The 19,867-nt window shown below is 42.3% G+C and overlaps 1 non-coding gene across 1 annotated transcript; it reads left to right on the top strand.

Moving 5' to 3' along the window:
* The first annotated feature begins 5,177 nt into the window (after positions 1-5,177).
* LOC111827503 lies at positions 5,178-5,280 on the top strand. The gene has a single exon (XR_002831105.1). It is a non-coding gene; the product is annotated as a U6 spliceosomal RNA (small nuclear RNA).
* The last annotated feature ends 14,587 nt before the right edge of the window (positions 5,281-19,867 follow it).

Raw genomic sequence — 19,867 nt, forward strand, 5'->3', positions numbered from 1 at the left:
CAGCGGAGCCGTTAAAGGCCTCAGGCAGAGAGGACCTGGGGGCATTGGCAGGGCCGTCCTTACCCAGATGACCCCATTAGCAGAAGGATGCCTGGGCCTACAGCTCTTTCAGCCTAAGGCAGTGGTCGGCAAACTCATTAGTCAACAGAGCCAAATATCAACAGTACAACGATTGAAATTTCTTTTGAGAGCCAAATTTTTTAAACTTAAACTATATAGGTAGGTGCATTGTTATTAACTTAATTAGGGTACTCCTAAGCTGGCCTTTGCTAAAAACGTCCTCAATCTGATTGAGGTACGTTCGCTGAGGTCGACCCCTTCCAACTCTCCCATCCACACTTGTCTTGTATACTTGTTTCGTCTATCTCCTTTCCAAAAACCGACTTCTGCGCATGGGCCACGAAGTTTCAATCGCACTGTATGTGCGCACCCGCCCGTGGTATTTTGTGGAAGAGCCACACTCAAGGGGCCAAAGAGCCGCATGTGGCTCTCGAGCCGCGGTTTGCCGACCACTGGCCTAAGGTGATTCACAGATTGCTAGAAGCAATGGATGCAGAATTCAAACGTTTGTGTTTCTGTTTTTTACCATTCTGGTTGAATATAGTTGAGCTTCTGTGATAGTAATACAACTAAATCGTACATCTTTTCACAAATACTGTGCCCAAGACCAACCCAGCGTCACTCCATGCTTGGCCTTAGCTCGGTAAACACCAGATCTACTAGGATCCTTCCCCACTTTGGAGTTTAAACCACAGTAATCCCCCCACCCCCCAATGGCTATGGAGAAAGGACCAAGACTGGCATTCAGCTGCTGACTCCTGCCTCACTCCTTGCAAGCTGAGAGGAGCTGGGAGTCTGTGTCCAGAATCAGGCATCCGCCGGCCTTCGTGTTGGGTGTATTGGAATGAGTTGCCCACGGAGCAGAAAGGCCCTGCTCGCTGGGCCTCTGAGCGCATTGGGACGTGGTGCCAGGAGGTATCTCCCAACGGGCAATCAAGGGAGAAACTGAAGCTGATTATTCTTTTTTTTCTGCAGCAGCCTGTGCTTTCCTTCCCCCTCTGGGGAAATTAGCTCTGGCTGCGGAGAGAGGGAAAGTAAGCAAGTCTAACCTGAAATATGCATTAGAGGTTATTTTTGGAGGTTTCCAAGATTGAAAATGACTGAGGGCTGACCAGAATTAACTGCCCGGAATTAACTTTCAGAGGCTTTATGGGGAGAAGGAGGGGGCCCACGCACGTCAGAACGCCGAGCTGAGGTGGGCAGTGATCTGTGGAGCTGGTCAAAAGAACTGTGGCCTTAACAAGTCATTCCTCTTAGTGACTGGCTCAGGGGGTGGGCAGAGAAGGAAGTTATGTCCGAGGAAAACATGGACTTGGAAAGGGGGAGCCTGGGGCCTCCCCACCAAGACAGTGTTTCCGCTGAGTGACACAGTTGGAACTTAAGGCATGCTTTTAACCTGCTCTCTCATCAGAAGGGCTGGGAGGTCTTGCTCATCTGGATGACACTGTGAGTTTGCCAAGGGCTGGGGTTACCTGTGCTGGGGCCTGAATGCTTTTGTTTCCATCCCCTAATGAAGCCCTAATTGGGAAGTGGGGCCTTTGGGAGGTGATTAGGTTATGAGGATGGAGCCCCCATGATGGGATTAGTGCCCTTATAAGAAGAGGAAGATACCTAGCTCCCTCTCTCTCCCCCATGTGAGGACAAGTGAGAAGACAGCTTCATGCAAACAAAGAAGAGTCCCTCACCAGACCCTGGATCTGCTGGCACCTTGATCTTGAACTTTCCAGTTTCCAAAATGGTGAGAAACAAATGTTTCTTATGCCACCTAGTTTATGGTATTTTGTTACAGCAGCCCAAATGAACTCTAATCTCTCTGTAAGACAATCTTTAATTGCTCTCTGCATCTACAGCCCCTAGCCAAATGCCTGGCACATAGTAGGTATTTAGTAATCTTCATTGCTAATTGTGGAATAAAACTTTTTGTTGTATGGGCTTGTGGGAGAGGTAACTTTTGGAGTGGGGCTGGTGTAAGAGCAGAAGGAAGATTTCCAGGTGTCTCTGAATCACCCAGCCCCTTGGGATTCAGCCTCTTTTAGCTACAGGAAACTGTCTTTTTCAGCAGCACACGTATTCTCAGAACAGATAGTACCTAAAGCCACACATGCAACATTAAGAATTTCAAGCTATTCAGGTTTAAATAGGCTCAGTTCTATTAAAACACCTATTTTGAGGACCTACTGTTGTGGAGTGACATTCGCTAGAATAAGACCACTGACTCCAATTAGGTCTTAAACAGCAAGCGAGGATTTATTGAGCTGGCCAGCGACTATAGTTACAGCACCCTGCCGAAGCAGAGGCTGAACTGCAGTGACGACTACAGGAATTACATTTTATTATTAAATTCTGTGGAGGCCCAGAGAAAAATGTGTCTTTCAAATTCTGGGCCCCCAATATGAAGGAAACTCTCTTTATTTATACTTTTTCCAGTCCTTTGTCTCCCAAATTTGGAATGAGACTTCCGGGCCTTCTGAGAAAGAAGGCCAGCGTGCTGGGAAGGGGCCACGAGACCATATCTCAAGGCCTGGCCTGATGTCAGTACCTTCCTATCTATGTGTTTTAGGAACAGACAGCACAGCATGACCCGTCTGGCCAAAGCGCCAGATATGCAGCCCAGCACACTACTGTGTGCCAGGTGATGGTGAAGATGAGAGGGCAACCACATTTCAAGTGGTCAGTAGCCACAACATTGAACAGTGCAGATGTAGAATATCCCCATCATTCTAGAAAGTTCTGTTAGACAACACATATCTAGACCTTTGTCCAACCTCAAGTTCTTAATGGGTCCAAGCTCAACTTCCTGTCTATTCTTTATGGAGATGGTCACTGTCCTGTAATCACTTCTCTTATTCACAGAGATGTCTATTAAGTCACCCATAATCTTTTGAGAGTTTTTCTCTGTAGCACTAGTCATGACCTGTTTAGCTTTCTATGGCTGGTGCAATGAATTACCATAAACTTATGGGAGAAAAACACACATTTATTATCATGCAGTTCCGAGGGTCAGAAGTTTGAGAAGGCCTCCTGGGGCTAAAGTGAAGGTGTCAGCAGGGCTGCCTTTCTTCTGGAGGCTCTAGGGCAGTGGTCGGCAAACTGCGGCTCATAAGCCACCTGCAGCTCTTTGGCCCCTTGAGTATGGCTCTTCCACAAAATACCGACTTCTGCACATGGGCCACGAAGTTCAATCGCACTGTACGTGTGCGCCCACACGTGGTATTTTGTGGAAGAGCCACACTCAAGGGGCCAAAGAGCGCATATAGCTCGCGAGCCGCAGTTTGCCAACCACTGCTCTAGGGGAGAATCAGTTTTCCTGTCTTTTTCACCTTCCAGAAGCCAACTGCATCCCTTGGCTCATGGCCCCTTCCTCTATCTTCACATCTGGCAATGGGCATTGGTGTTTTTCTCTTCACCTCACCCTGACCTCCCCTTCTGCATCTTTGCCCACATTAAGAACCCTGGTAATTACACTGGGCTCACCTTGATAATCTAAGATAACCCCCCTCATATAATCCCCTGAATTCCATCTGGTACCTTAATTCCTCTTTGCCATGTGACATAACATAGTCACAGGTTCTGGGAATTAGGATGTGGACATGTTTGGGAGGTCAGTATTCTGTCTACTCCACTATCGTTTGTTCTAGAAGAAAGTACCAAAAAATATAATTCATGTGTGCAGAGCATGAGGGGCAAGGCTTGGTGATTTAAAAAGCAGTGTAGGGTGGACAGAGGAGCCAGGCTGCCTGGCTTTGAGTCTCACATTGTGACCTTGGACCAACATCCCCGAGCCTCAGTCTCCTCACCTGTGAATGGAAATAATGACAGCAGCCGTCTCACGTAGTCATGGCGAGGATTAGAAGAGATATTGCATGTAAAGTCTTGGCAAATAGTAAACCCTCAAATGTCAATTACCATTTGGGAGCTAAAAATGCCTTCACATTATGATCTGAATGTGTTCTAGCTTTGAAAATAGCTCCAAATTTCATTTATATTAAGAACCACATTCTGTTCTCTGTTCCTGTGTGTGATGGCCCCTGGGGGTTGGGTGGTCACCCAGTGCTGTGTGGAGAGAGGTCGGCCTGTTCCGAAGGCCATGGCAGGAGGCTGGCTGACCCCAAGAACCTCCCTTCTGCTGTGTGCGAATAGACTGGGGACTCCAAGGTCAAAGGATGTTATACGTCTGCAAATCTAATCGAAATACTTTTGTCATCTTGATTGCAATGAAATGAGCTAATGCTGATGTATTTTAGGAAATTCCTAGAATGCCTGAGCTTTAAGGGAATCTAATTGGACCATTCTACTGACGCTTGAGTATTCTCTGTAATAGTCTGCTAAAATAGTCCTCCCTGTTTAAATGACCCAGAAATGGCAATTGCACTACCTTTTACATTTTAAAAAAACGGGATAGGTAATGCATGCACATGCTATAACATTCATAAGGATCTACAGCCTCAGCAATGAACTATTAGTATTGGTTTCTTGTATGTCCTCCCAGATATATTCTATGCATTTAAACTCTATTCCTCTCCCCCCATCCCTGCAGCAACATGAGCTTACTACATTCACCATTCTGTACCTACCCTCACCTTCCCCTTCCTGGTCAATTTTAACAATATATCTTGGAGACTGTTCTATATTGCTATGAAAGCACTATTCCATTTTAAAGATGTACCACAATCTATCTTACAGATCACTTATTTATAAGGCTATCCACAGAGTTTCACTATAGCATGCAATATCACAAATAATCTTTGTATTTATAACATTTTTACACAAGTTCAAGTATGTCTGTAGAATACCTTTTTGCAGTGAAATTTCTGGGTCACATAGTATGTGCATGTTAAATTTTAAAAGTGTATACCACCGTTGGTAGAAATATAAATTGGTACAGTCACTATGAAAAACAATATGGAAGGTCCTCAAAAAATGAAAAGTAGAACTACCATATGATCCATCAATTGCACTTCTGGGTAGAGAGCTGAAGGAAATAAAATCACTATTGAAGAAATATGTGAACTCGCATGTTCATTGCAGCATTATTTACAATAGCCAAGACATGGAAACAACCTAAGTGTCCATTGGTGAGTGGATGGATAAAGAAAATCTGATCTATATCTATATCTATTTATATAATATCTACATACTAAAATTGGAAAAATACAGAGAAGATTAGCATGGCCCATGTGCAAGGATAATGCACAAATTCGTGAAGTATTGCATATTAAAAAAAATTAATGAGCCCTTGGGAACTAATGTACAGCATGGTGACTATAGTTAATAATGCTGTATTGTATACTTGAAATTGCTAATAGAGTAAATAGATCTTAAATGTTTTCATCAAACACACACACACACACACACAGACACACACACAATTTCAATTATGTGAAGTGATGGGTGTGGTAATTAACTTATCGTGGTAATCATTTTGCAAGATTACATGTATTAATTTAAAGAAATTTGTGCCAAATTGCTCTTCATAGTTTATCAATTTATCTTCCCATCAGCAATTATGAGATATATTTAACTAAATACCACTGTTTCTCCACAACCTCAATTGTTATCAAACACTTTTATTTTGGTCAATTAGAAATTAAAATATGTTATTATAGTTTTAATTTACCAAGCATATTATATGTGGTGTTTAAGAGCCATACATATTTTATTTTTAAATGAAGAACAGATGATCCATTTTTCTACTGAGTTGTTGGTCTTTTTCTTATTGATTTATAGAATTTCTATATTTTTAGGAATGGCCGTTTGATTCTTAAAGGCAGAAACTACTTATTTTATTTGTTCAAATATACCTTTATTTAACATATGGATTCTGAATTTTAGAGAGTTCTTAATATCTTCTCTTCATCAAGATTTTATAAAAAATTTCCCACTGTTTTTAGTATTTTATTTTAATTTTATATATTTTTATTGACATCAGAGGCGGGGGGAGAGAGATAGAAACATCAACGATGAGAGAGAATCATTGATTGGCTGCCTCCTGCATGCTCCACACAGGGGATCAAGCCACAACCTGGGCATGTGCCCTGACAGGGAATAGACCTGTGATCTCCTGGTTCATAGGTTAATGCCCAACCACTGAGCCATACCGGCTGGGCTGTTTTTAGCATTTTAATGGTTCCGTTATTTTATGTTTGAATCTCGGGTCCATCTGGAATTTGTTTTAGTGCAAGGTGTGAAATAAGGATTCCACTTTCTGTCTCTCCAGATGGTGTCCCAGTTGTTACCATTTATGGAGCAATCTGTCTTTCTCTCACTGATATGAATACAATGCCATCGCATATTAACATCATGTATGTATTTGGGTCTATTTCTAGAGTTTGCCTCCTGTAATTCTCTACCCTTTGGACTATAGATTTTGTCTTTGGAAGTCTCCAATGCTCTTTGTTCCAAGTCCCTCAAAACATAAGAAAGGAAGTACCCACTCAGTTGACAAGATTCTAGACTTTTGTGATGGTTTTATTTATTTTTTTAAAATATATTTTATTAATTTTTACAGAGAGGAAGGGAGAGGGATAGAGAGTTAGAAACATCAATGAGAGAGAAATATCGATCAGCTGCTTCCTGCACGCCCCTTACTGGAGATGTGCCCACAACCAAGGTACATGCCCTTGACCGGAATCAAACCTGGGACCCTTGAGTCCTCAGGCCCACGCTCTATCCACTGAGCCCAACCGGTTAGGGCTCTGATGGTTTTATTTGGGACTAAACTTGTGCTTTAGATGGAAACATTAGAAAAAAGGGCATAAGGATCAGGAAATTTCTCCCCCTATTAAGCACATTCATATTCCCTCAGGATTCAGTGGTTTCACATCGACACATTAGAAAGGCAAAATAAAAAATGAGTTGACCTCCTCTCTCCTAGAGGATCACTTGATAATAATGATGATATCGATGATTATAATTAGCCTTCTGATGGCACTAGATAGCTTAAATATGTTATTTCATTGATCCTACTAGCACCTGATAAATAAGTATTTTTATCCCCATATTACATAAGCAGGAAGTGAAGGAAAATGAAACTTATGAGATAATGCAAAAAAAATTCTATAATGCAGGATCTCTGGCACAATATAGCCAATAAAATCCCACTTTGTTCACTTATTCACTCATCCATTAATTCATTCTACAAGTACTTTTGAACATTTGGTCATGATTAATAGGAGTCAGAAAATTCATATACCTTTGGGACAGGCAGGTGACATAAATGAATGAAGTTGCCCAGATGGGATACTATAGGAAGTGATAAGGATGGTGGCAAACCAGAGAGCACCAGTCCCTCAGCCTATAGTGGTCTGCAAACTCATTAGTCAACAGAGCCAAATATCAACAGTACAACGATTGAAATTTCTTTTGAGAGCCAAATTTTTTAAACTTAAACTATATAGGTAGGTACATTGTTATTAACTTAATTAGGGTACTCCTAAGACTTAGGAAGAGCCACACTCAAGGGGCCAAAGAGCCGCATGTGGCTCACGAGCCGCAGTTTGCCGACCTCTAGACCATGGTTGAAGGGTGAGCCCAATGTAGCTCAATTTTCAGATTCTCAAAAGGAATCAGAAATTTAGATTTTTACATGAAACCTCCTAATTTTTAGATGTCAACAAATCATAAAAACAATCAATATTTGTTCTATTAAAACTCAATGTTTAATTCTAAAAGTTTCCTTGGAGATAGTGGAGTAGAAAGAGCTATTTATTCAACCAAATATGACTCAGCATATTTGAAGGGAATGAATTCCTGATACATGCACATGATATGAATAAACCTCAGAAGCTCTGTGCTGAGCAGAACAAGCCAGATATAAAAGCGCACATATGGCATATGTCCATCGGTTTGAAATTCTAGAACAAGCAAAATTAACCCATGATGAGGGCAGGGATTGACTGGGAAGGGAGTGAGGACACTTCAGGCGTAGGTATAGTATTCTGAATTTCCATAGGGGTTTGGATTAGACTAATACATGCATTTGTTAAAACCTAGTGAATGTATACTTAAATTACATATTTCAATGTATGTAAACTGTATACAAAAATCTATGCATAAATATTGAATTCTAGTTAATGGCAATCACCTTGAAGTACTTAGGAGCAAGTATGCTGATGTCTGCAGTTGACTTTGAGATGAACTAAAAATAAGTTGGATTAATGGATAGATAGAGGAATGGATGGAGGAGACATATACTCCATCAAGTTGAATAAAATGTTAATGAATCAATGTTGATGTGCATTTTTAAAAATATATTTTTATTGATTTTTTACAGAGAGGAAGGGAGAGAGATAGAGAGTTAGAAACATCGATGAGAGAGAAACATCGATCAGCTTCCTCCTGCACATCTCCTACTGGGGATGTGCCTGCAACCCAGGTACATGCCCTTGACCGGAATCGAACCTGGGAGCCTTCAGTCTGCAGGCCAACACTCTATCCACTGAGCCAAACCGGTTTTGGCTATGTGCATTTTAAAATGTTCACAATAAGATGTTGGGAAAAATGAGCAAAAAACACACACAAAGTACTATAGATGAGCTTAACACACACACACATTCCTGTGGGCTAGATCTGTTTCAATAAGCACCAGTTGCAATGGCTTCTGATTGTTGCACTGTGCCCTCATGCATGCCCACCACCCCATTACATGGTGGCATCTCAGCAAGTTTATTATGAGGGCATTGCTCCTGCAGCTCTCCCCTCCACCTTCCATGGGGCTTGATAAGTCTGGCACGGTTCAGTGAATGAAGGTGTGAGAAAATCCATCACCTGTGGACATCATTAACATTTCTTCAACGTGACCTGTCTGAGACCAACGCGAGCCTGGCCTCCTTCTCATTAATCAAGGGGAAAGAAAAAAACCATTTTGGTGACACAGCTCTTTAGCTCCTTCTGCTAATCCATCTTGCCGCATCGGCAGTCACAGTTCACATGGTGTTTAAATTCAGAGGGGACAAAAATGAGCTCAGAGCAGTCCCTTCATTGGAGAAGGGGGTTTAGAAGTGTTTGCAGCTTCGCTGTTCCCTGCGTTGGTCAGGCTCTTCATTTATCAGCAGCATTTCAGTGCAAGTGGCTGGATCTGGGTTAAAACCCACCACATGCCCTTGGCTGTTGCTGGGATACTGGGGAATATGACCAAGGAGTGTCCGAGGCTTGAAGGGGCCAACAGACCTGCAGGGAGAAGGGAGCAGGGGAGAGCAGTTTCTCCTTTAAACACATGCTCTCAAGTGGCACCTTTTCAATAGTTTTAAAAGGTAATTTTAAAAAATATATAGATTTTATTGATTTTTTACAGAGAGGAAGGGAGAGAGAGAGTTAGAAACATCGATGAGAGAGAAATATCGACCAGCTGTCTCCTGCACACCCCACACTGGGGATGTGCCCGCAACCAAGGTACATGCCCTTGACTGGAATCGAACCCAGGACCCTTCAGTCCGCAGGCTGATGCTCTATCCACTGAGCCAAACCGGTCAGGGCTAAAAGGTAATTTTTTAAAAAGTTCTCACCCTGAAGATATTTTTACTAAATTTTGAGAGAGAAAGAGAAGAGAGAAACATCCATGGATTGCCTCCCATACATGCCCAACCGGGGAACAAACCTACAACTTAGGTATGTGCCATAACCTGCAATCGAACCTGCAACCTTTTTGGTGTACAGGACAGCACTCCAACCAACTGAGCCACCCAGCAGGGCCAAAGGTAATTTATCTTCATAACAACTGTTAAGATTCCGCTGCATACAAGTGAAAGGAAACAAGGGTCAGCCTTGTAAATAGGTGATTGATGCATCAGCGGTCAAACCTGCAGACATTTAGAGACTGTAGTCAAAAGGCAGCACCTTTTCATGGGCCCTTTCCCTTGTTACTTGAATTATTCCCTGGAATATCCACTCCCCTTCCCTGAAGGAGAATGCTGCTTCTCCCTTCAATGACATCATACTATTAACTTGATTTGGTCAATGAAGTGTGAGCAGAAGTGACATGAGTCACTTCCAAGCAGAAGATTTAAGAGCCATGTTCTCTTTTCTCTCTGCTAAAACAATGTCCCAGATTATGGCAGCTCCAGCAGCCCAGGTCCCACAGAGAGAACAGATATGGAGCGCAGCCTCAGCTAGCCCCGTGATTTGGGGGTCATTTGTTACTGCAACATAACCTAGCCTATTCTAACTGATCCACTCCACAACCAGTAAAGATGTCTCCTGCCCAATTCCCATAGAGAGATCCTTTTGATTTAAGACTTCTCCATAAAACTTCTGCCTAGTTTTGAAATAATAACTACGCATTAACCATCTTGGATAAAGATAAAGCTAGGACAATTCATGGGGTGATCACATATTGTGAGGGTGGCTGCTAAGGGAAGAGACCATGTGGGCTCATGGAGATGGGCATTGCTATTAGGGTCAAAGGGGCATGGGGCCCTGAGAGCAGTGGTCTAGGATTCAACAGACGGGGCTTGAGTCCTGGGCCCGTTCTTCACTAGCTGTGTGGCTTTGGACAAAACACTTGGCCTCTCTAATCCTCTACCTACTAGATAGGGTTGTCATGAACTAAGTCATAAAAAGAGTTAGGTCAATGGCAGGGCCTACTTTCAGGGTTCATGTTGCTTTCCTTCTCTTCCTTCTTCCCTTCCTCCACTTCCTCTTTCTCCTCTTTTTTGACCCAAATAATAATATGGAGGAAGGTGGGAGACTGCATGTGTAGCATGGACAAGGCAGAGTGTGCCTGGAGATGGAGAGGACTCCAGCCTGCACCAGGGAGGGGCCTTGTGTTCGAAGTTTCAGAAAAATTTGGATGGCAGCTTTGCCATTTCTTGGCTGTCTTTAAAAAAAAAAAAAAAATATATATATATATATATATATATATATATATATATATATATCATTGATTTTTCACAGAGAGGAAGGGAGAGGAATAGAGAGTTAGAAACATCGATGAGAGAGGAACACTGATCAGCTGCCTCCTGCACACCTCCTACTGGGGATGTGCCCGCAACCAAGGTACTTGCCCTTGGCTGGAATCGAACCTGGGACCCTTTAGTCCGCAGACCGATGCTCTATCCACTGAGCCAAACCGGTTAGAGCTATTTCCTGGCTGTCTTAATGTTTTTCAGTGCACAGGCCAAAGCAAAGTTGGGTGAAGACATAGATTTCTCCTTAAAAAGTTTTTTAAAAATGCATAAAACCAAATAATTCGAATTACAAAGGGAACTAATTTTATTTTTGGCAAGATATTAAAAAATACAAATTTGTGGTACAATAATACACAGCTTTATTAGTGTACTGAATCACTAGATCTATTGGCAGAGCTGATAGTATCAATATTTCAGGGCTGTGCTGAATAGAATGCTTCTTGATGTCTATAACAATTGGGATGTGATGGGAAAATATCCCTGGTGACAAAGTCATAATAAAGTAAGTGCCATTGTGCTTGGTTGTCTACATTCAGTTGAAGAAAATGGAAGCTCTCAGCTAGAAGTTATTAAAAAATTTTTTCCGAATTATTTCCCTTTCAGGTTCATGGACTTCCTAAATTCTATCAGGTTAAGAACTCGCGCTCCAAACAGATTTTCTTGAGGAAGTCACATTGCTTCTCTGAGCCTCAATGTCTGCACCTGCAAAAAGGCTGTCTTACCTTGATGTCCTTTCTAGGCATGGGATTTGGTTACCCTAAGGTGAGCAGCCCTCGTGGGGCCTTGATTCCCTGGGTAATCGTTTTTTAAAATTGATTTCAAAGAGGATGGGAGAGGGAGAGAGAGATAGAAACATCAAGGATGAGAGAGAATCATCGATCTGCTGCCTCATGCACGCCCCTACTGGGGACCAAGCCCCAAACCCAGGCATGTGCCCTGACTAAAAATCGAACCATGACCTCCTGGTTCATAGATTGACACTCAACCACTGAGTCACACCTGCCAGGCGAGTAATCAGTTTTAAGAGAAGCACTGAGGTAGGGGAATGAGACATCCATCTGCCTCTCCTTTCTCCCAAAGTCCCAGGCAATGACAAGATGAGGGAGAGGGGGAGGGAGACAGAGGACATAAGTGAGAATATATAAAGTGACAGACTGGGGAACAAGAGAGTGGCATCAATGAACCAGAATTCTTGAGGAATCCCTGACAGTTCAAAACCAGATCACATGTTTGGAGAAACATCATTGGAAAACACCACCTAAAGCATACTGAAAGAGTACCTAATTTTAAGGGGCCATTACTTTATATTTGTATTACTTACTTTAATTTTCAAACTAACCCTATTATGTAGGTTCTGTTACTATCCATCCCATTTTATGGATGGAGAAACTGAGGCTAAGCAGGTGCAGGTGCTTTGCTCAAGCTCACACAGCCGGAGAGTGACAGAGCCAAGGCGTCTTGCTGTGTGGCTTCAACTCCATGCTCTTGTCGATTGCACTCTCCAGGTAGCTAATCAGTGCATTCAATTCATGTGCAGGAGGAAGCTTCTTATTTTTTGAAGTCCTTCTAGAATCTGCAGGCTCAAGAAACGAGGATGAGAACTGTTCTGGCACCACTGCTGGGTTTGGGAAGAGCTTAAGCTGCACGATTCAAGTTTAAGGGTAGTGGTGCAGCAGCAGCTGCCTGGCTCTGGGGCTGTCAAGGGAACCAGCGAATCCATTTGAGAATATCTGCACTTGAACACAATTACCTCACTGTTTCTCTTCATCTCTTTCCTGAATACCATTTGCCCTAAAAATACTCTTTGACATTATGCACAAACCTTGAAGAGGCATTTATTTAGCCCTGACCTTTGTATGGTTCCTGCTACAAGAGACTCAGTGACACACCAACGGGGCTGAATTATTTATAGGCCCGAGGGGAAATCAAAGTTGCTTTTATTTCTATGGAAAGGCTATTAGAAGGCTAAAGAGCACCAAATTGGCTTTGGCTCTTCACAAAGGGACTTCAGCTGGAATCAAGGGTGCTTAGTAAAGTTGAGGTGCTCTCTATGGCTGGGTCTTTGGAAATCCCCATAAACCTGGGCCATCAAGTCCTCTTTCCTGGGACCCAGGCATAAGTTCTTGGTCTCCAGGGTTGTAGACAGAAAGGAGCTCCAGGTTGGGGCGCCTTCGAGGCTGGGAGGTGAGAATCGTGCTCATTTTGCACCATTTCTTTCAGCATAAGCACCAGACAGTGGAATTTTTGCAGGAGAAGGTGTTTTGATTGGGGGTGTGTGAAAAGGGAGGAGATAATTTTTGTGCTTCTGGCTCCAATAGAGCCGGGGTGCTAGACATGCTACACAGGACAATGGATAATGGCAATAATAGGATTCTGGAGCCATCGCTGCTGCCCAGGTCTCTTACGGTTATTTTCCATCTGCTTCCCCAAAAAGATTGGCAGCAAACCTCTACTGTTCTTTGAAGTAGCTGAGACACCCTAGTAAGCACGTGAGCCAAGTTCTGGTAAGAAGCAGCGTTACCAAGGAATAGGGTGTATGGCTGTGGGGATGGTGGCAGTTCTAAAATAATATACGGATAACAGATATCAATCTGTGGGCAAGAAGCACTTTCTTGTTCTTTTCGGGACACTGGTGCCCAGCAGTTTCTGTGTTTGCTTTGGTTCCTCACAAAGGGGCTCCAGCCAGACTTGAGGTGCTTATTAAAGTTGGGGTGCTCTCCACGGTCAGGTCTTTGGAAATCGTTACACAGGACAATGGATACCGGCAACAATAGGATTCTGGAAACATCGCCGCTGCCCAGGTCTCTTATGGTTATTTTCCATCTGCTTTCCCAAACAGATCGGCAACAAAACTTCTACTGTTCTTTGAAATTGCTACACAGGACAATAGTCGGTGTTCAAAAATATTTTTTGAATGAGTGATGAGAACAGAGCAATGGGATAACAACAACACTAGTTAATTAGTATTTATTCCATTCTGAGTATGTTCTAGGAATTGTGTAAAATGCTTAATTGTTGATAACCCTATGAAGGATTACTAGCTCCATTTTACAGATGTTGAAATAGAGGCTCAGAGATTTTATAGGACATCCCCAAAGCCACAGAGCTAGTAAGCATTACTAGGCTTATCTGATTCTAGAGTTTTGCTCTTTGCTGCCGGGCTAACAGGTAGAATAGATAAACCAAAAAGCAGTATGAAAATTAAAGAATGCAGCTGATGATCAAGGTAGCGCCATAGATATTTTGGGGAAAGTAAAAAGTACAAAAAACTCAATATTTTATTCAAATAGTACTGGCCATCTGGTTATTTGCTAGAAAAAAAAATTAGGGCTACATCTGATTGTATTTAAAATAAATTGCAGATGAATTACAGAGCTACATGCAAAATAAAATCCCATGGAAAAGCTCTTACCTGTGACTAGGAAGGTGGAAAAGAAACCACAAAAAAGTATAATTGATTATGAGTGACTTTTATTTTTTCTTTATTATATTTAAAAATTTTAAATAAGCATGTGATATTTTAAAACTAGGAAAAGCAAAATAAATCCATCTTTCCACTCATTTCTTTCTGTTTTTTTTCTCTCTCTTTTAAAAAAAATACATTTTATTGATTTTTTTACAGAGAGGAAGGGAGAGGGATAGAGAGTTAGAAACATCGATGAGAGAGAACATCGATCAGCTGCCTCCTGCACACTCCCTACTGGGGATGTGCCTGCAACCAAGGTACATGCCCTTGACCGGAATCGAACCTGGGACCCTTCAGTTTGCAGGCCGACGCTCTATACACTGAGCCAAACCGGTCAGGGCCTGTTTTTTTCTCTTGTCCTTTTACTCCTCCTTCCATTTTACTCTCTATTCCTTTCTTTTCCTCTTTTATTTAATGCTCTCTCCTTAAAGTAAAGAAGGTACGATGAGTTCCCAGGCACCCTAGGGAGGAAGAAATGGGGGTGGGGGGGGGGTGGGGAGGGTTGCTGGGCTTGGGGATTTGTCAAGAGACAGAGGAGTGGAAGGAAGAATGAAGAGGGTTAGTGAGGTGTCCCTGTGCTGGGTGCCTTATGCTTTGCATTTATTACCATCTTCCAAAACAACTTCATAGCCATCATTCTCTTCCCCATTCATTTCAACAGTGAAGGACATGGAGCGGACACCTTTACAATGCACAGCAGAGTTATATTTGAGCCCCGGTCTGTGGGACAGCCCAGCCCAAGCGCCTTCTGTGCCTGCTGTCCTCTAGCCATGTGTTCCTCGTGCCACACTTCTCAAGGGCATCTAACTTTGGAGAGCCTCTCAGCTTTGGATCCTGAGAGAGAACTGCAGAAAAGTCCCTTCTCTTAACTTAGACAGATGGTGCTGTTTCATACCTGTTTTTAGTCTTCCCCTGTGTGCTTCTCAGAGACTCCGAAAAGGCAGAAAGCCCCTCCCTGCTCCTGGAGCTTGGGCCCTCTTGGAGTTGATCTGACAGTTTCACCATGTTTAGATCTCAGCTAAAAAAGGAAAAAAAAATAGCTGTAATTCTCCCAGGACACACACTTGGTCTGGATTCTCCCAGGCAGAGACAATTCCATCTAGAAGTTTCTGTCACAGAGTTGGACCCTAGTGGGAACAATGGAAAGACTGAAGGAGATAGTGGGCTGGGAGTGGGACCAAGAGAAGAGAAATTCCTGTTGCAACACTGGAGGATATCTATTTATTGCATATGTGACCTTGACTGTGCATTCAACAAGAAATGATGGAACATTTTCAATAGGCCAGGCAGTGGGGAATTGAATATGAACAAGACCAGTGCCTGCCCCCTCCCAGAGCTCAAGGTCTAGTGGAGAGCCTGCCATGTCTACAGACCAGCACAGCCCAGGAGGATGGGAGCAATATTGGAGGGGACACAGGGCTGGATGTGAGGGAGGTGCTAAACCCAGACAAGGTGCTGACAAAGACCTCTCTTGACCCAACTCTACCCAGGCTTCTCTGAGCCCTCTTCTCAATTAAACCTCAACCTTGGCCTTAAACTTGAACAAATTTGACCTTGGACTTGAACAAGCACTAACACAATTTCTAAAAGTTCAAGACTGCATCCATAGGTTGACTCTAGTCACCTTTACTGAAAGTGCTGCCTGAGAAAACCCAAGGCTGCCAAAATAATTTACTATTTATTCTGGCTGCCACCTAAATAGGGTCCCATCTCCCAGCCTCTTTGGGAGGACAAGAGGCTAACTTCCTTAAGCACCAGTTAGCAAAACCATGGGTTTCACATAGTCCAACCTAGATTCCCACTTTTTGTAAATCTTCACTTCCCTGTCTCTGCTCAAGCTCTTGCCATTCCTTTTTCCCACCCCCTATTTCCCATATTGTCATTAGTTACTGAATAAAATCTGCTTTCAGTGCTTCAGCTCATGTCAGGCTGTGTTTACCTCTGACAGTGCGAAGCGTGGTCAGGGAGGATGTGTGGAGGAAGGGGTGCTGAACATTCAGGGCAGAGACACTCGCTTGAGTCCAAGGAACTGGAAGAAGTTTTTTTGGGGGGAGGGGGCATAGTGAACAGGGAATGGAGTTGATCACTAAAAGAACAGGAACAGGCACCCTTTGTGTGGCACTTGTCATGTGTTTGGAATGAGTGTGTTTTCATAAGAGACCATCTCAGTGGGACAAATGGAGACTGTTTCAAACTAGGGTGGGACCAGGGTTAAGTCACGATGCACAGCTATGTGTGATAAAGGTTAGTTTCCCCTCTCTTGCTTCCCTTTCCCTTGTTCTCTGAGATCTTTTGGGTCATCCAATGCCTGGTCTCCTCTCTGCCTCTTGAATGGTGGAGTTGGGTATATACTTGGGGCCAAGAAGTCACACCCATAGTGTTGTCTACTCTTGTGATTCAGCTCCACTGGAAGTTAGTATACTCTTCCAGAACACCCTTAGCTTTCCCGCAACACAAGACAGAGTTTCCATCCATCACCATCTTTCTGTCCTGTTTGCCCCTCCACCTGCCACAGAAGGGCTTCTATTGGCTTGTTTACAGAATGAACGGGACTTGAGAAGCTGTTGAGTTCCTTTCTGTCCTTGGAGAGCTCTGTGCATGGCTGCTCTTGGCATGCCCAGTGCTCGGCTAGGGCAGGTCCTTGGATGCTCAATATTACCTTGTTTGACTTGACTAAGCTTCTGTTAAATTTCTTACCTTTCCAGGCATATATTTATAATTTGAAGAAAACCAGTTAATAAAAGTGAGAACATATGGAATTGATAACTAGGCCCTAAAACTCTTTTTACACACACTGATGAACTTTTGGGACTGGAACACATTTTTATAAGGTGGTCCCTAGTGACAAAGTGTAATATTGCAGCCTAGCAATGTTCAGATAAATGAAGAAATAGAGCTGAACTTCAAAATTTGAAAACGAAGTGTCAGGAGATTACGTGGCAAGAAGATCATTTTGTTGCCTGAAGAAGATAATTCTTGCCTGGCAAGAGGAAAAGGGGACATTGGAATTCATGTAAAGTGCTGCAAAGCTCTGAAAAGTCTTCAAAGATCATCTGTTCTAGTGACACCAACAACAAGCCTGGTCATCCATGCTATTTTTTTCTTTCAGTGTTGAATTGCATTGTTTCTCCAAGGCAAACCTGTCATAATTGTATAAGAAAGTAATGAAGATTTGGTTTTCATTACAGGCCACTTTCCTGAAAAACATCTATTTGCTGAGGCAACAAGCAGCCTATATGGAGATGAATAAAAATAGTTGCACCAAAGTAAAAATTATTGAAATTGTCTACAGTAGTGTCTTTTGATTGACACTCTTTTCTAAGCTGTTCTGGAGACCCAGTGCGGGCACCAGGGCAGTCTTCAAAGAGACAGCCCATTGTGAACATCAAAGAAACATCTGGCTATGTTTGGAAACCAGCTGCTAAAATTACCTCCATATGCTGACAGTCACCCATGTTGTGAACTTGTCAGACTTCTTTTCAATAACACCCAAACTTGAAGTGGTGACAACTCCTGAAGTCCTACGAATGGTCCAAGAAATAGGAACCCAGAGAAAATATGTATCTTCCCCTCTGCCACCCCCAACTGGATGGATGCATTTCTGAAGATGCTATTGGTTTCCGGTGAGTATTTCTTTCACTTATGTTGGCCACGGCTCTTCTCTTAAAGTTTGAATATGATTTGATGATGTCTCATGTGTTGTTGAGCTAAGAGTGTCATGGAATTTTTGGCATCATTTTCAGCAAGGATTCCACTGGCCAGTGGGCTCTTTACTATTAGGGTACTATGCTTAGCAGCTTATGCATAGCATCCATTTAAATCCACTTCAAACCAAAGGATTAGGTGTTTTGTTACCTCTTTTTTTACAAATGAGAAAACTGAGGCACCAAGAGATTAAAGACTCCTCCATTCACACTGTGAGTCAGTGATGTAGTCAAGTTTACAGTTTTGACTATTACAAATAAAACTGCTATTAACATTTGTGCACAACTCTTTGTATGGGCATCTGCTCTCATTTCTCTTGGGTAAACACTTAGGAGTGGACTGGCTGAGTCTTGTTAGGTGCATGTCTAACTTCTTAAGAAACTAAGAAACTGTTCTTCAAAGTTGTATCATTCTAAACTCCTACCAACAATATACAAGGCTTCCAGTTTATCTACATTCTTGCCAATACTTGAAAGTCTTTTTAACTTTAGCCTTTTAATAGAGGCATCTTATGGTTTTAATTTGCATTTCCCTAATGACTAAATGATATGGAGCATCTTTTCATGTGCTTATTTGCATTTCCATCCTTATTTATTATTTTAAAAAAATAATTCTTTATTGTTGAAAGTATTACATATGTCCCTCTTCCCCCCATTGACCCCCTCCAGCCCACCCCCAGTTGCAGGCCTTCACCACCCTATTGTCTGTGTCCATGGGTTATGCATATATTCATATAGGTCTTTGGTTGATTGCCTCCTACCCACCCACCCTCCCCCGCCTTCCCTCCGAGGTTCCACACTTGGTTCCATGCTTCCATGTCTCTGGATCCACTCCATTCATCAGTTTATTTTGCTGCTTAGATTCCACAGATGCATGAGATCATGTGATACTGGTCTTTCTCTGACTGACTTATTTCACTTAGCACGATACTCTCCAGGTCCCTCCATCATATTTATTCTTTATTGAAGTGTCTGCTCAATGCTTTGCTCATTTTAAAAAGTATTTTTAAAAAGTTTTTAGTTTTGAAAGTTCTTTATATAAGCTGTAACATTCTGTTGTTAAAAAATCTCTTTTTTCTCTTTACTTCAGTTTGGATAATTGCTATTGACCTGTCTTCAAATTCACTAATCCTTTCTTTCACCGTGTCCAGTCTACTCTTAAGCCCATTGAATTAATTTTCCATTTCAGATATTGTCCTTCTCATTTCTAGAAGTCCCCTTTGATTCTTATTCTAGAGTTTACATTTATCTTTTGAATTTTCTCCATATTTTCACCCACATTAATATTTCCTCCAAATTCTTTCACATACTTTATAATAGTTATTTCAAAGTCCTTATCCACTAATTTCATCATTGGTGTCATCTCGATCTGCATTTAGTCACCTATTTTTTCTCTTGATTTTTTTCACCTTTTTTTTCCTGCCTTTAAAAAATTATCTTGTTATTTTTCTTATATACCAGAATTTGGATATAAAACTGAAATTGATAATAATTTACCCTAGAAATGCTTTAGTTTCTTCTCTTTCAGACAGCTAGCACAAGGGGTTAGTCTCTCCAGTAAATCAGAAATTGAGCTAGTTGGCCGTGGTTTGCTGCTTTAGTTGGTTTTGGTTCACCTGTGATAAATGCCTTGAAGGTGGGACCAGAACTCTTCCTCCGGTAGGTATTTGTGACGTAAGAACGGCAAGGCTGTAAGATCTAACTGCTTTCCAGCCAAATCCCTGACTTTCTGT

Source organism: Myotis lucifugus, unplaced genomic scaffold, assembly GCF_000147115.1.
Source record: "Myotis lucifugus unplaced genomic scaffold, Myoluc2.0 scaffold_176, whole genome shotgun sequence".
Classification (NCBI taxonomy): domain Eukaryota; kingdom Metazoa; phylum Chordata; class Mammalia; order Chiroptera; family Vespertilionidae; genus Myotis; species Myotis lucifugus.